This window comes from Bufo bufo, chromosome 2 (assembly GCF_905171765.1).
Source record: "Bufo bufo chromosome 2, aBufBuf1.1, whole genome shotgun sequence".
NCBI lineage: Eukaryota > Metazoa > Chordata > Amphibia > Anura > Bufonidae > Bufo > Bufo bufo.
The window spans coordinates 625497134-625513595 of record NC_053390.1 but is presented as its reverse complement, the minus strand read 5'-3'; positions in this window follow the sequence as shown (position 1 = coordinate 625513595).

Here is a 16462-nt window from a genome sequence, read left to right as displayed (position 1 = left end):
ATCCAGAGGCGGAGACCCAACGTCTTGACGTCAGATCCACTCCGTCCGGCCCTACCACGCATATATGCGTGCCAGTACGCTTCGGCAGTGATCCACGCCAAGTCATAGATCTCTTCCGCCATTTTTCTCTAGGGCAAACATTTGGGCATTGTCTAGCGCCATTCACTCCTATTGTTTCTTCCACTTGCCCACCAGCTAAGGTAAAAGCTTGAACCATACTTTCAACAAGAGCATATAATATACTATCGTGGATAGACCATGTAACATCCATTGGGTCCACCCCATACAGCATGTCAAAATATACTTAGGAGTTGCGTCAGTGGGAGGGGATTATCCAACCATCCCTCCTGTCACCCTAAATTCGACATTTAACCCTTTGGGTTTCAAAGTATCTAACCGAAAGATCCATCTGAGCTCAGTTTTCTTTAAAATGGTTAAACGATCCCCTCCTCTATCAAGTGGTTTTACATGGTCCAAAACCATAAATCTCAAATCACTCTCTCTATGGCTTTTTTCAACAAAATGTTTCGACACAGGCAGGTCACGTCTTTTGTTCCTAATGGACTGTCTATGGTTATTCAACCTGGTTTTTACGTCACACGTGGTTTCGCCCACGTATAACACCTTGCATGGACACCACAAAACATATATCACCCATGATGAATCACATGTGAGATAATGCCTTATGTTGAAGATTTCTCCCGTGTCTGGATGCGCGAACACTGACCCTTTATGCATCAGTTTACAATTCACACATCCCAGACACGGGAAAGATCCCAGACGCTTTGTTTTCAAAAAGGTCTGTCTCAACTGCCCCTTTTCAGGCAATCTGGAACGTACCACTTTGTCTCTAATATTGCCCGTTGACACAAACGTATAATGAATTGAGTCCCAGTATTGAAAAAATAGTGAGACGCCACTGGGGGTTGCTAAGCAGTGGACATCCTAATATAGAGGCCTTTAAACAACAGCCTATGATGGCATATAAAAGAGCGGGCAATATTAGAGACAAAGTGGTACGTTCCAGATTGCCTGAAAAGGGGCAGTTGAGACAGACCTTTTTGAAAACAAAGCGTCTGGGATCTTTCCCGTGTCTGGGATGCGTGAATTGTAAACTGATGCATAAAGGGTCAGTGTTCGCGCATCCAGACACGGGAGAAATCTTCAACATAAGGCATTATCTCACATGTGATTCATCATGGGTGATATATGTTTTGTGGTGTCCATGCAAGGTGTTATACGTGGGCGAAACCACGTGTGACGTAAAAACCAGGTTGAATAACCATAGACAGTCCATTAGGAACAAAAGACGTGACCTGCCTGTGTCGAAACATTTTGTTGAAAAAAGCCATAGAGAGAGTGATTTGAGATTTATGGTTTTGGACCATGTAAAACCACTTGATAGAGGAGGGGATCGTTTAACCATTTTAAAGAAAACTGAGCTCAGATGGATCTTTCGGTTAGATACTTTGAAACCCAAAGGGTTAAATGTCGAATTTAGGGTGACAGGAGGGATGGTTGGATAATCCCCTCCCACTGACGCAACTCCTAAGTATATTTTGACATGCTGTATGGGGTGGACCCAATGGATGTTACATGGTCTATCCACGATAGTATATTATATGCTCTTGTTGAAAGTATGGTTCAAGCTTTTACCTTAGCTGGTGGGCAAGTGGAAGAAACAATAGGAGTGAATGGCGCTAGACAATGCCCAAATGTTTGCCCTAGAGAAAAATGGCGGAAGAGATCTATGACTTGGCGTGGATCACTGCCGAAGCGTACTGGCACGCATATATGCGTGGTAGGGCCGGACGGAGTGGATCTGACGTCAAGACGTTGGGTCTCCGCCTCTGGATGACGCAGAGAAGTTATGTACTGCGTCGTCCGTAGGGAAGGAATTGACACATGCGCACTGAGGAGGGAGAGACGCGGAGTAGTGGCGTGCCTCCACACAAGTTCAGTCGCCATCTCCTCCTGTTTCTTCGTATGCCACCACAGCAAGGTATTTTAGGATATGGGGTTTACATTGCACTTAGCACTTTATTGTATGCACCTACACGTGTTGAATGTGAATCATAATGGAGAAGCACAGAGTTTAGTCTCTATTTATGCACATGTAGAGAAGGAATGAATTGTAACATGCCTTAAATATGGGAGTGCACTGATTTTGTATTGGTTGATGACTAATTGATTATACTGTGATGATGTATTTATACAAGCACTTATGCACTTGATGTTCACCTGACTTGAAAAAGGTTCTGGGAGAGAACCGAAACGTTGTCTGATTTTGACATGTGTGAATAAAACTACATTTTTCTATACTTCAAGGAGTGCTGCGGATTTTCTTCATTATTTCAAAGTCCTGAATCCAGGGACCACCGCTGGCACCGCACAGCTACGGCTGAGTTAACAAGGAGTGCTGCCTGAATTTTTTCTTTATATATATATATATATATATATATATATATATATATATATGTATATATACCATGAGAATAAAACAGTATTATAAAAATTTGAGGGTGTATAGACCAGGGGTTATGGACCTAAAAAAAAAAAAAAAAAGGTATGAGTAGTCAGAAAAATGGAAAATAAATGATAAGATATTATTTTTATAAAAATAAACATCTAAAAATCAGACAAAAAAATAAGTCCCCCTGAAAAATGAGTTCCTACACCCACATGTGTATATATAGACATTAATATGTATATGTGTATGTATGTACACTATGAGAATAAAATAGTATTATTATTTTTTATGAAAAATTGAGAGAACTTAGGAAAAAGATAAGATGCCCAACAAAATAATAGACCCAATCAATAAAAGTACATCATAATATAGGCACCTCCTATAAGTAGAGTAAGGTTAAATATCAAGGAGGCCCTGCCAGAAGTGAATGAAACTCCGGATTGAAGGATGGAACATATACATATAAACAAGTGGATATGTCATGAGAGAAGGGCATCATGAGTAACGATATCCCAACTGAGATTCATTTAGAAAAGGGAGATAAGTCAGGGAAAAGACCTCAACCTTTAAAATAAAATCATGTGATAATGTGGGTACCAATATATAGCTATAGATATGTGCCGAATAGAAATAGAATAAAGTACCAGTGAGAATAATGAAGGACCACAGAAATGACGAAAGGTGAGGGGAATCCAGCAAAGAGTTCGCGCCTGCGCCAATGAAGGCTCCGATACCAAACATACATGGATGTATGGGGTGTGAGCTAGCAACATTGCGGTAGTATTGATGTGGACAATTCAAAGTTAAAGTCCACAGGCATGCGCAAATCTGAGAGTAAAAACAAATGACGATAATACATAAGTCCTCGCGCATGCGCGAACATAATGAAAATCTCGCGATAACACAGTGGAGAATGAGTAAATCCGGGCGCACGCGCGAACGATCCCAGGTATATGAAGTTCAACCGTGAGTCACCAGCACATGACGGACTGGGGCCAATCAAGAAATAGGGCGTGAACAAATGTAACAAACGGACATGATGTATCAATAAAGGATTGGAGGTTAATAACATGTGACCCAAAACTAACCTTCAAAGGATGGACTCCGCCCCCAACACTCACACCTGCATCATCCCCTGAAGACGCTGTTTTACAGCGAAACATGTCGGGATGCAGGGTGTGTGAGTCTTAGGTTTTAGGCAGTGTTATGTGGAGTAAGGCTACTTTCACACTTGCGTTGTTCTTTTCCGGCATAGAGTTCCGTCACAGGGGCTCTATACCGGAAAAGAACTGATCAGGTATGTCCCCATGCATTCTGAATGGAGAGTAATCCGTTCAGTTTGCATCAGGATGTCTTCAGTTCAGTCGTTTTGACTGATCAGGCAAAAGAGAAAACCGTAGCATGCTACGGTTTTATCTCCGGCTAAAAAAACTGAAGACTTGCCTGAATGCCGGATCAGGCATTTTTTCCCATAGGAATGTATTAGTGCCGGATCCGGCATTCAGAATACCGGAATGCCGGATCCGTCCTTCCGGTATGCGCATGCGCAGACTGAAAAAAAGGTGAAAAAATAAATGCCGGATCCGTTTTTGCCGGATGACACCGGAAAGACGGATCCGGCATTTCAATGCATTTTTTCGACTGATCAGGCATTTTTAAGACTGATCAGGATCCTGATCAGTCTTACTAATGCCATCAGTTAGCATACATTTTGCCTGATCCGGCAGGCAGTTCCGGCGACGGAACTGCTTGCCGGATCTCTCTGCCGCAAGTGTGAAAGTAGCCTAAGCTCTAACAACAGTACAAACAAAGTACAATCACAGTAGCAGCGAACCATAGGGACTAGGCTCAAATATATGAGCAGCCAGCAATAATCACTATAGAAGGCATTTGCACTAAGGGGAATATAGGCTATGGAGAGAGATGAACAGGAGGCTAGAGGAGGAATGCACCAATAGAAAAAGCAACAGTTGCCACTACTAGGGAATAAGATTAATATAGATCTCATTATACTAGGGGCACGATAATTAATAACAGATCGTGACGCTCCTCTGTTTTATTGCATTCCTAGAGAGTGTACTAAACAACAGTACAACCCTTTAGTTTCCCTCCCCCCTCCCCCCCCTGGTTCCTCCTTTAACAGGTAGGTATATGAACAGGAGGGATTAAAATAAAAAGTCCCATACACTAAGAAGGTAGCAGCAACTGGGCTATATGATTATAACTAAAAAAAATATATAATACAAAAAGCTAAGAATATAGAGCAAGTCCGCACCACTCTACCTGCTGGTCTTCATACTATGAAATGTCTGTTTATAACGGCTTATTCTGGATTTTAACTTTAAATGTGTTTTTGTGCACTTAAATTTCTGTGAACACTTTTAATTACAACACCTGGGATGACCAGCACCGCCCTGCTAGTTCAATAGGGGAGGGACTTGTTAAGTTCACGTTTATATACATACTGTGTTGGAAATTTATTGTGGAGGTCATGATTAAGAACCATCTGGTTCGAAACATGTAGACCGCATTGGGGCTTGCACTTTGAGGGTTCCGTTACCGCTTACACTTTGGTTTGTGTAATAAACACCGTCAAGCAAAGATACGAAGTGCTGGATTTTCTTTTCCTTCAAGTTTTAAAATATGTCTCTAGTATAGCAATAAGATTAAATATTAATAAAAGGCCAGTATATATTAAAATAACAAAATAAAGGTGAAGTTTTAAAAGAAAAAACAGTACTTGATCCAAGAACGTAAATAGGTCCATAGTGACCACCAGCTAGTAATTGTAAAGATCTGTAATACCACACACAACCTGTTTTCAGGTGTGGTGCTATTTTTAAAGTAAAAGCAGCTATATATTTTTTTTTCAATCCTGGAAAAACCCTGTAAAGACCTGGTAATTGTTTCACCCTTGCATTACAAAAAACATATTTTTTTATTTTATTTTCCCATTAATGTGGCTGTTTGGACCAGTGGTCGATGGCTTTTTTCTGCTGTTGTAGCTTGCCTCCATTGAAGTGAATGGAGCTGATCTGTAATACCACACACAACCTGGTTTCAGGTGTGGTGCTATTTTTAAAGGAAAAGCAGCCATATATATATTTTTTTTCAATCCTGGAAAACCCCTTCAAAGACCTGGTAATTGTTTTACCCTTGCATTACAAAAAACATATTTTTTTTTCTTCTCATCATTGTGGCTGTTTGAGGGCTTGTTTTCTTTTGAGAGATTAGCACAATTTAGGTATACATATAATTTATTGATTATCTTTTATTATTATTTTTTATTCAGGAATAGCAACTGTGGAAATTTGAGGGGTTTTGCCTTTTGAAAAAAACAATTACACAAATAGGTGCACTACTGTGGTGGACGCAATCAACAAAATCTGACTAAACCCTCACTCTTATATGAAGGACATCCCGGAGCCCGGGCACCACGTCAAGGTATCTCAGGTGGCACGAGATCTAATGCTAACCTACCTGTGTCATATGGACAGTACCAGGGGCCAGTGGGCGAATTACAGAAGCGTAAGGTCCGGCTCACAGCAAACAGCTCCCAGTTGCCTCCAGTGTGAAACTACACATGCAATGGGAGGAGGGAGGAGGTTGTGAGTCCCACCCAGAGCTTACTGATATGATATGACTGATATGATATAATATGACTGATATTATGCAGGACTCACAGGTGCACCAAATGCTGCCTATAGATGAAAATCAGGCACATTCAAATTTGGAGTTTATACACCTCCAGACATACATATGCAAATTACATAATATAACGTGGTCTCAAAAAGCAGGAAATGCTCAACCCCATATGAAGTTGTGCAATTATAACCGGGGGAGCAAATCCTGCACATGTGGTCCGTTGCTAATGGCGATCCTCAGCAAGAAATGCGTACAATGGAGCGGAACACAAGTGCCACATAGACATCCTATACCAGATAGCAAAATGTGTGGATGTAATTGACTATATTAAAAATATATATATTATGTAATTGGTTTTGCCTTTTGGTTTTCATTTTTTCAACTTTTTATTAGACATGGCATAAAATTGTAGCTTCAGTACAATTATGGCGATGGCAAATGGAATTTTTTTGCACAATAGAACATTTTTATAAAAAAAATTGTTTTGGTTGATCAGTTCTATAAAACACTGCAATACTTCTGAATTGCAGTGTATTTTCTAAGTTAGTATTCTAACAGGCAACAGTAGGTCAATAGCATGACAGAGGGTGTCTCCTCTCCCTATCTAGCCAATTAGATTCAATGATTGCAATTGACCGGGCAATTAACAGGTAAACAATTGAGATCATAAGCACTTGTAGCAGGACCAGAGTTGTGCAGAGTAGCCCTGCTCCCACTGCTGATACTACAGGTAAACTCAGTGGCGTAGCTAGAAATGACTGGGCCCCACAGCAAATTTTTGAATGGAGCCCCCTTCCCCCAGTAATTTTTTCGAAACCCCTTCCTTTCATGCCGCCCTCCTTCCTGTGGCTAGTAAAGATCGCTCTCTCACACCAGGCCTGGCAGCTGTTCCATCCGTTTTCTACACTGTCTATACTGTCACTGTATATCATTTCATTGTGTAATACTGTTGAGGGGGCCCTGACAAAATCTTTTAGTCCTCCTCCTCCTGGATGGTCCCCCTTCTGGGTCAGGGCCCGAAAGCAGCCGCTTCCCCTATAGTTACGCCCCTGGGTAAACTCAAAGCACCCCGGAGATCACATGATAAAAATTGACAATGCAGAACAGCAGCTAGCACCCAACCATGACTTACATTTTTATCATATGTCATAAATTAATGGAATGTTTTCTTGTGTTTCTGTAGCAAACCATATATTAGAAACATTAACCCATTAAGGACTCGGCCCTATTTCACCTTCTGGACTTGGCCATTTATTGCAAATCTGACCAGTGTCACTTTAAGTGCTGATAACTTTAAAATGCTTTGACTTATTCAGGCCATTCTGAGATGGTTTTTTCGTCACATATTGTACTTCATGGCACTGGTAAAATGAAGTAAAAAAAAATAATTTTTATTTATAAAAAAATACCAAATCTACCAAAAATTTGTAAAAAATAGCAAATTTCCAAGTTTCAATTTCTCTACTTCTATAATACATAGTAATACCTCCAAAAATAGTTATTACTTTACATTCCCCATATGTCTACTTCATGTTTGGATCATTTTGGGAATGATATTTAATTTTTTGGGGATGTTACAAGGCTTAGAAGTTTAGAAGCAAATCTTGACATTTTTAAAAACCCAATTTTTAGGGACCAGTTCAGGTCTAAAGTCACTTTGCAAGGCTTACATAATAGAAACCACCCAAAAATGACCCCATTCTATAAACTACGCCCCTCAAGGTATTCAAAACTGATTTTACAAACTTTTTTAACCCTTTAGGTGTTCCACAAGAATTAATGGAAAATAGAGATACAATTTCAAAATCTCCCTTTTTTGGCAGATTTTCCATTTAAATAATTTTTTTTCCAGTTACAAAGCAAGGGTTAACAGCTAAACCAAACCATATTTATGGCCCTGATTCTGTAGTTTACAGAAACACCCCATATGTGGTCGTAAACTACTGTACGGGCACACGGCAGGGCGCAGATGGAAAGGAATGCCATACGGTTTTTGGAAAGCAGATTTTGCTGGACTGTTTTTTTTTATACCATGTCCCATTTGAAGCCCCCCTGATACACCCCTAGAGTAGAAATTCCATAAAAGTGACCCCATCTAAGAAACTAAACCCCTCACACCCCTCAAGGTATTCAAAACTGATTTTACAAACTTTTTTTAACCCTTTAGGTGTTCCACAAGAATTAATGGAAAATAGAGATACAATTTCAAAATCTCCCTTTTTTGGCAGATTTTCTATTTAAATAATTTTTTTCCAGTTACAAAGCAAGGGTTAACAGCTAAACCAAACTCAATATTTATGGCCCTGATTCTGTAGTTTACAGAAACACCCCATATGTGGTCGTAAACTACTGTACAGGCACACGGCAGGGCGCAGATGGAAAGGAATGCCATACGGTTTTTGGAAAGCAGATTTTGCTGGACTGTTTTTTTTTATACCATGTCCCATTTGAAGCCCCCCTGATACACCCCTAGAGTAGAAATTCCATAAAAGTGACCCCATCTAAGAAACTACACCCCTCACACCCCTCAAGGTATTCAAAACTGATTTTAAAAACGTCGTTAACCCTTTAGGTGTTCCACAAGAGTTAATGGAAAATAGAGATACAATTTCAAAATTTCACTTTTTTGGCAGATTTTCCATTGTAATATTTTTTTTACTTTTACAAAGCAAGGGTTAACAGCCAAACAAAACTCAATATTTATGGCCCTAATTCTGTAGTTTACAGAAACACCCTATATGTGGTAGTAAACTACTGTACGGGTACACGGCAGGGCGCAGAAGGAAAGGAATGCCATACGGTTTTTGGAAGGCAGATTTTGCTGGACTGTTTTTTTTGACACCATGTCCCATTTGAAGCCCCCCTGATGCAACCCTAAAGTAGAAACTCCATAAAAGTGACCCCCATCTAAGAAACTACACCCCTCAAGGTATTCAAAACTGATTTTACAAACGTTGTTAATAGAGTTGAGCGAACACCTGGATGTTCGGGTTCGAGAAGTTCAGCCGAACTTCCCGGAAATGTTCGGGTTCGGGATCCGAACCCGATCCGAACTTCGTCCCGAACCCGAACCCCATTGAAGTAAATGGGGACCCGAACTTTTGGGCACTAAAAAGGCTGTAAAACAGCCCAGGAAAGAGCTAGAGGGCTGCAAAAGGCAGCAACATGTAGGTAAATCCCCTGCAAACAAATGTGGATAGGGAAATGAATTAAAATTAAAATTAAAAAAATAAAAATGAACCAATATCAATTGGACAGAGGTCCCATAGCAGAGAATCTGGCTTCACGTCAGCAGAGAATCAGTCTCTTCATGCCATAGCAAAGAATCTGGCTTCATGTCAGCAGAGAATCAGTCTCTTCATGCCATAGCAGAGAATCTGTCTTCATGTCATAGCAGAGAATCAGGCATCACGTCACCCACCACTGGAACAGGCCACTGTCACACATTTAGGCCCAGGCACCCAGGCAGAGGAGAGAGGTCCCGTAACAGAGAATCTGGCCTTATGTCAGCGCAGAATCTGTATTCATGTCATAGCAGAGAATCAGGCATCACGTCACCCACCACTGGAACAGGCCACTGTCACACATTTAGGCCCAGGCAGAGGAGAGAGGTCCCGTAACAGAGAATCTGGCCTTATGTCAGCGCAGAATCTGTCTTCATGTCATAGCAGAGAATCAGGCTTCACGTCACCCACCACTGGAACAGGCCACTGTCACACATTTAGGCCCAGGCACCCAGGCAGAGGAGAGCGGTCCCGTAACAGAGAATCTGGCCTTATGTCAGCGCAGAATCTGTATTCATGTCATAGCAGAGAATCAGGCTTCACGTCACCCACCACTGGAACAGGCCACTGTCACACATTTAGGCCCCGACACCCAGACAGAGGAGAGCGGTCCCGTAACAGAGAATCTGGCCTTATGTCAGCGCAGAATCTGTCTTCATGTCATAGCAGAGAATCAGGCTTCACGTCACCCACCACTGGAACAGGCCACTGTCACTCATTTAGGCCCCGGCACCCAGGCAGAGGAGAAAGGTCCCGTAACAGAGAATCTGGCCTGATGTCAGCACAGAATCTGTCTTCATGTCATAGCAGAGAATCAGGCTTCACGTCACACACCACTGGAACAGGCCACTGTCACACATTTAGGCCCCGGCACCCAGACAGAGGAGAGCGGTCCCGTAACAGAGAATCTGGCCTTATGTCAGCGCAGAACTGTCTTCATGTCATAGCAGAGAATCAGGCTTCACGTCACCCACCACTGGAACAGGCCACTGTCACACATTTAGGCCCAGGCACCCAGGCAGAGGAGAGAGGTCCCGTAACAGAGAATCTGGCCTTATGTCAGCGCAGAATCTGTATTCATGTCATAGCAGAGAATCAGGCTTCACGTCACCCACCACTGGAACAGGCCACTATCACACATTTAGGCCCCGGCACCCAGACAGAGGAGAGCGGTACCGTAACAGAGAATCTGGCCTTATGTCAGCGCAGAATCTGTCTTCATGTCATAGCAGAGAATCAGGCTTCACGTCACCCACCACTGGAACAGGCCACTGTCACACATTTAGGCCCAGGCACCCAGGCAGAGGAGAGAGGTCCCGTAACAGAGAATCTGGCCTTATGTCAGCGCAGAATCTGTATTCATGTCATAGCAGAGAATCAGGCTTCACGTCACCCACCACTGGAACAGGCCACTGTCACACATTTAGGCCCCGGCACCCAGACAGAGGAGAGCGGTACCGTAACAGAGAATCTGGCCTTATGTCAGCGCAGAATCTGTCTTCATGTCATAGCAGAGAATCAGGCTTCACGTTACCCACCACTGGAACAGGCCACTATCACACATTTAGGCCCCGGCACCCAGGCAGAGGAGAGAGGTCCCGTAACAGAGAATCTGGCCTGATGTCAGCACAGAATCTGTCTTCATGTCATAGCAGAGAATCAGGCTTCACGTCACCCACCACTGGAACAGGCCACTGTCACACATTTAGGCCCCGACACCCAGACAGAGGAGAGCGGTCCCGTAACAGAGAATCTGGCCTTATGTCAGCGCAGAATCTGTCTTCATGTCATAGCAGAGAATCAGGCTTTATGTCACCCACCTCTGGAACAGGCCACTGTCACACATTTAGGCCCAGGCACCCAGGCAGAGGAGAGAGGTCCCGTAACAGAGAATCTGGCCTTATGTCAGCGCAGAATCTGTATTCATGTCATAGCAGAGAATCAGGCTTCACGTCACCCACCACTGGAACAGGCCACTGTCACACATTTAGGCCCAGGCACCCAGGCAGAGGAGAGAGGTCCCGTAACAGAGAATCTGGCCTTATGTCAGCGCAGAATCTGTATTCATGTCATAGCAGAGAATCAGGCTTCACGTCACCCACCACTGGAACAGGCCACTGTCACACATTTAGGCCCCGGCACCCAGACAGAGGAGAGGTTCATTCAACTTTGGGTTGCCCCGCAATATAATGGTAAAATGAAATTAAAAATAGTATTGAATGAGGAAGTGCCCTGGAGTAGAATAATATATTGTTAAGGGGAGGTAGTTAATATCTAATCTGCACAAGGGATGGACAGGTCCTGTGGGATCCATGCCTGGTTCATTTTTATGAACGTCAGCTTGTCCACATTGGCTGTAGACAGGCGGCTGCGTTTGTCTGTAATGACGCCCCCTGCCGTGCTGAATATACGTTGAGACAAAACGCTGGCCGCCGGGCAGGCCAGCACCTCCAAGGCATAAAAGGCTAGCTCTGGCCACGTGGACAATTTGGAGACCCAGAAGTTGAATGGGGCCGAACCATCAGTCAGTACGTGGAGGGGTGTGCACAGGTACTGTTCCACCATGTTAGTGAAATGTTGCCTCCTGCTAACACGTTCCGTATCAGGTGGTGGTGCACTTAGCTGTGGCGTGTTGACAAAACTTTTCCACATCTCTGCCATGCTAACCCTGACCTTTAGAGGAGCTGGCCGTGACACAGCTGCGTTAGCGACCTCTTGCTCCTTTTCTGCCTTCGCCTTGGGCTTCCACTGGTTCCCCTGTGACATTTGGGAATGCTCTCAGTAGCGCGTCTACCAACGTGCGCTTGTACTCGCGCATCTTCCTATCACGCTCCAGTGTAGGAAGTAAGGTGGGCACATTGTCTTTGTACCGGGGATCCAGCAGGGTGGCAACCCAGTAGTCCGCACACGTTAAAATGTGGGCAACTCTGCTGTCGTTGCGCAGGCACTGCAGCATGTAGTCGCTCATGTGTGCCAGGCTGCCCAGAGGTAAGGACAAGCTGTCCTCTGTGGGAGGCGTATCGTCATCGTCCTCTGTTTCCCCCCAGCCACGCACCAGTGATGGGCCCGAGCTGCTTTGGGTGCCACCCCGCTGTGAACATGCTTCATCCTCATCCTCCTCCACCTCCTCCTCATCCTCGTCCTCCTCGTCCTCCAGTAGTGGGCCCTGTCTGGCCACATTTGTACCTGGCCTCTGGTGTTGCAAAAAACCTCCCTCTGAGTCACTTTGAAGAGACTGGCCTGAAAGTGCTAAAAATGACCCCTCTTCCTCCTCTTCCTCCTGGGCCACCTCCTCTTCCATCATCGCCCTAAGTGTTTTCTCAAGGAGACATAGAAGTGGTATTGTAACGCTGATAACGGCGTCATCGCCACTGGCCATGTTGGTGGAGTACTCGAAATAGCGCAACAGGGCACACAGGTCTCGCATGGAGGCCCAGTCATTGGTGGTGAAGTGGGTCTGATCCGCAGTGCGACTGACCCGTGCGTGCTGCAGCTGAAACTCCACTATGGCCTGCTGCTGCTCGCACAGTCTGTCCAGCATATGCAAGGTGGAGTTCCACCTGGTGGGCACGTCGCATATGAGGCGGTGAGCGGGAAGGCCGAAGTTACGCTGTAGCGCAGACAGGCGAGCAGCGGCAGGATGTGAACGCCGGAAGCGCGAACAGACGGCCTGCACTTTATGCAGCAGCTCTGACATGTCGGGGTAGTTGCGAATGAACTTCTGCACCACCAAATTCAGCACATGCGCCAGGCAAGGGATGTGCGTCAAACCGGCTAGTCCCAGAGCTGCAACGAGATTTCGCCCATTATCGCACACCACCAGGCCAGGCTTGAGGCTCACCGGCAGCAACCACTCGTCGGTCTGTTGTTCTATACCCCGCCACAACTCCTGTGCGGTGTGGGGCCTGTCCCCCAAACATATGAGTTTCAGAATGGCCTGCTGACGTTTACCCCGTGCTGTGCTGAAGTTGGTGGTGAAGGTGTGTGGCTGACTGGATGAGCAGGTGGAAGAAGAGGAGGAGGAAGCTGAGTAGGAGGAGGAGGAGACAGGAGTCAAAGAATGTTGCCCTGCGATCCTTGGCGGCGGAAGGACGTGCGCCAAACAGCTCTCCGCCTGGGGCCCAGCCGCCACTACATTTACCCAGTGTGCAGTTAGGGAGATATAGCGTCCCTGGCCGTGCTTACTGGTCCACGTATCTGTGGTTAGGTGGACCTTGCCACAGATGGCGTTGCTCAGTGCACACTTGATTTTATCGGACACTTGTTTGTGCAGGGAAGGCACGGCTCTCTTGGAGAAGTAGTGGCGGCTGGGAACAACATACTGTGGGACAGCAAGTGACATGAGCTGTTTGAAGCTGTGTGTGTCCACCAGCCTAAATGACAGCATTTCATAGGCCAGTAGTTTAGAAATGCTGGCATTCAGGGCCAGTGATCGAGGGTGGCTAGGTGGGAATTTACGCTTTCTCTCAAATGTTTGTGAGATGGAGAGCTGAACGCTGCCGTGTGACATGGTTGAGATGCTTGGTGACGCAGGTGGTGGTGTTGGTGGTACATCCCATGTTTGCAGGGCGGCAGGTGCCAACGTTCCTCCAGAGGCAGAGGAAGAGGCCGAGGCGGCGGCAGCAGCAGCAGAAGAGGCCGAGGCGGCAGCAGCAGAAGAGGTAGCAGGGGGAGCCTGAGTGACTTCCTTGTTTTTAAGGTGTTTACTCCACTGCAGTTCATGCTTTGCATGCAGGTGCCTGGTCATGCAGGTTGTGCTAAGGTTCAGAACGTTAATGCCTCGCTTCAGGCTCTGATGGCACAGCGTGCAAACCACTCGGGTCTTGTCGTCAGCACATTGTTTGAAGAAGTGCCATGCCAGGGAACTCCTTGAAGCTGCCTTTGGGGTGCTCGGTCCCAGATGGCGGCGGTCAGTAGCAGGTGGAGTCTCTTGGCGGCGGGTGTTCTGATTTTGCCCACTGCTCCCTCTTTTGCTACGCTGTTGGCTCGGTCTCACCACTGCCTCTTCCTCCGAACTGTGAAAGTCAGTGGCACGACCTTTATTCCATGTGGGGTCTAGGACCTCATCGTCCCCTGCATCGCCTTCCACCCAGTCTTGATCCCTGACCTCCTGTTCAGTCTGCACACTGCAGAAAGACGCAGCAGTTGGCACCTGTGTTTCGTCATCATCAGAGACGTGCTGAGGTGGTATTCCCATGTCCTCATCATCAGGAAAAATAAGTGGTTGTGCGTTAGTGCATTCTATCTCTTCCACCCCTGGGGAAGGGCTAGGTGGATGCCCTTGGGAAACCCTGGCAGCAGAGTCTTCAAACAGCATAAGAGACTGCTGCATAACTTGAGGTTTAGACAGTTTCCCTGATATGCATGGGGGTGATGTGACAGACCGATGGGCTTGGTTTGCATGCGCCATCTGTGCGCTTTCTGCAGAAGACTGGGTGGGAGATAATGTGAACGTGCTGGATCCACTGTTGGCCACCCAATTGACTAATGCCTGTACCTGCTCAGGCCTTACCATCCTTAGAACGGCATTGGGCCCCACCAAATATCGCTGTAAATTCTGCTGGCTACTGGGACCTGAGGTAGTTGGTTCACTAGGACGTGTGGCTGTGGCAGAACGGCCACGTCCTCTCCCAGCACCAGAGGGTCCACTAACACCACCACGACCATGTACACGTCCGCGTCCCTTATTAGATGTTTTCCTCATTGTTCCCGTTCACCACAATTTTGAGAATGGCAAATTTGGGAATGCTTTTTCAACCCAGAACAAAAAGTCTGCTTTGACGGTCACTACAAATAACTTGACCAGCTAAAACTGTGCAGATTTGGTTGAATAGAGATGTGAGACCTGTTTTTTTTTGCGCTGTGTGACAGTTATAGGTTTAATCACAGAATGACACTTCTATCAGCACGCTAGCGTGTGTCTTAGGTTTTTCTGAATGACACTATCAATAACTTCAATGTAAGATTTTCTTTTTGGGATAGATTTCAAGTAGGCCTGAAATACCACAAACTAGTTATTTTCAGAATGGCAAATTTGGGAATGCTTTTTCAACCCAGAACAAAAAGTCTGCTTTGACGGTCACTACAAATAACTTGACCAGCTAAAACTGTGCAGATTTGGTTGAATAGAGATGTGAGACCTGTTTTTTTTTGCGCTGTGTGACAGTTATAGGTTTAATCACAGAATGACCCTTCTATCAGCACGCTAGCGTGTGTCTTAGGTTTTTCTGAATGACACTATCAATAACTTCAATGTAAGATTTTCTTTTTGGGATAGATTTCAAGTAGGCCTCAAATACCACAAACTAGTTATTTTCAGAATGGCAAATTTGGGAATGCTTTTTCAACCCAGAACAAAAAGTCTGCTTTGACGGTCACTACAAATAACTTGACCAGCTAAAACTGTGCAGATTTGGTTGAATAGAAATGTCAGGTCTATTTTTTAGGCGCTGGGTGACAGGCTCAACTTGCCCCTGGTGTAATATATGGCCAAAAAATAACCACACTGTTGATGGTTAAATGCACTTGGGTGACACAGGCTCAGCCTGCAGCTGATGTAGTATATGGCCAAAAAATAATCAGACTGTTGATGGTTAAATGCACTTGGGTGAAACAGGCTCAGCCTGCAGCTGATGTAGTACTGTATATGGCCAAAAAATAACCAGACTGTTGATGGTTAAATGTACTTCGGTGACACAGGCTCAGCCTGCAGCTGATGTAGGATATAGCACAAAATAACCACACTATCGATGGTTAAATACACTTGGTGATAGCTCGTGCTGGTGCACCACAAGTCACAAAATGGCCGCCGATCACCCCAGAAAAAAAGTGATCTAAAAACGCTCTGGGCAGCCTCAAAAAAGTGAGCAAGTCAATAATAGCACTTCAATGATCCACAGCTGCAGATCGATCACAGAATGAAGTCTTTTGGAGGAGTTAATCTGCCTAATCTCGCCCTAACGTCGCAGCTGCAACCTCTCCCTATGCTTGAATCAGCAGAGTGACGTGCAGCGCTACGTGACCCAAGCTTATATAGAGGCTGGGTCACATGCTGCACTGGCCA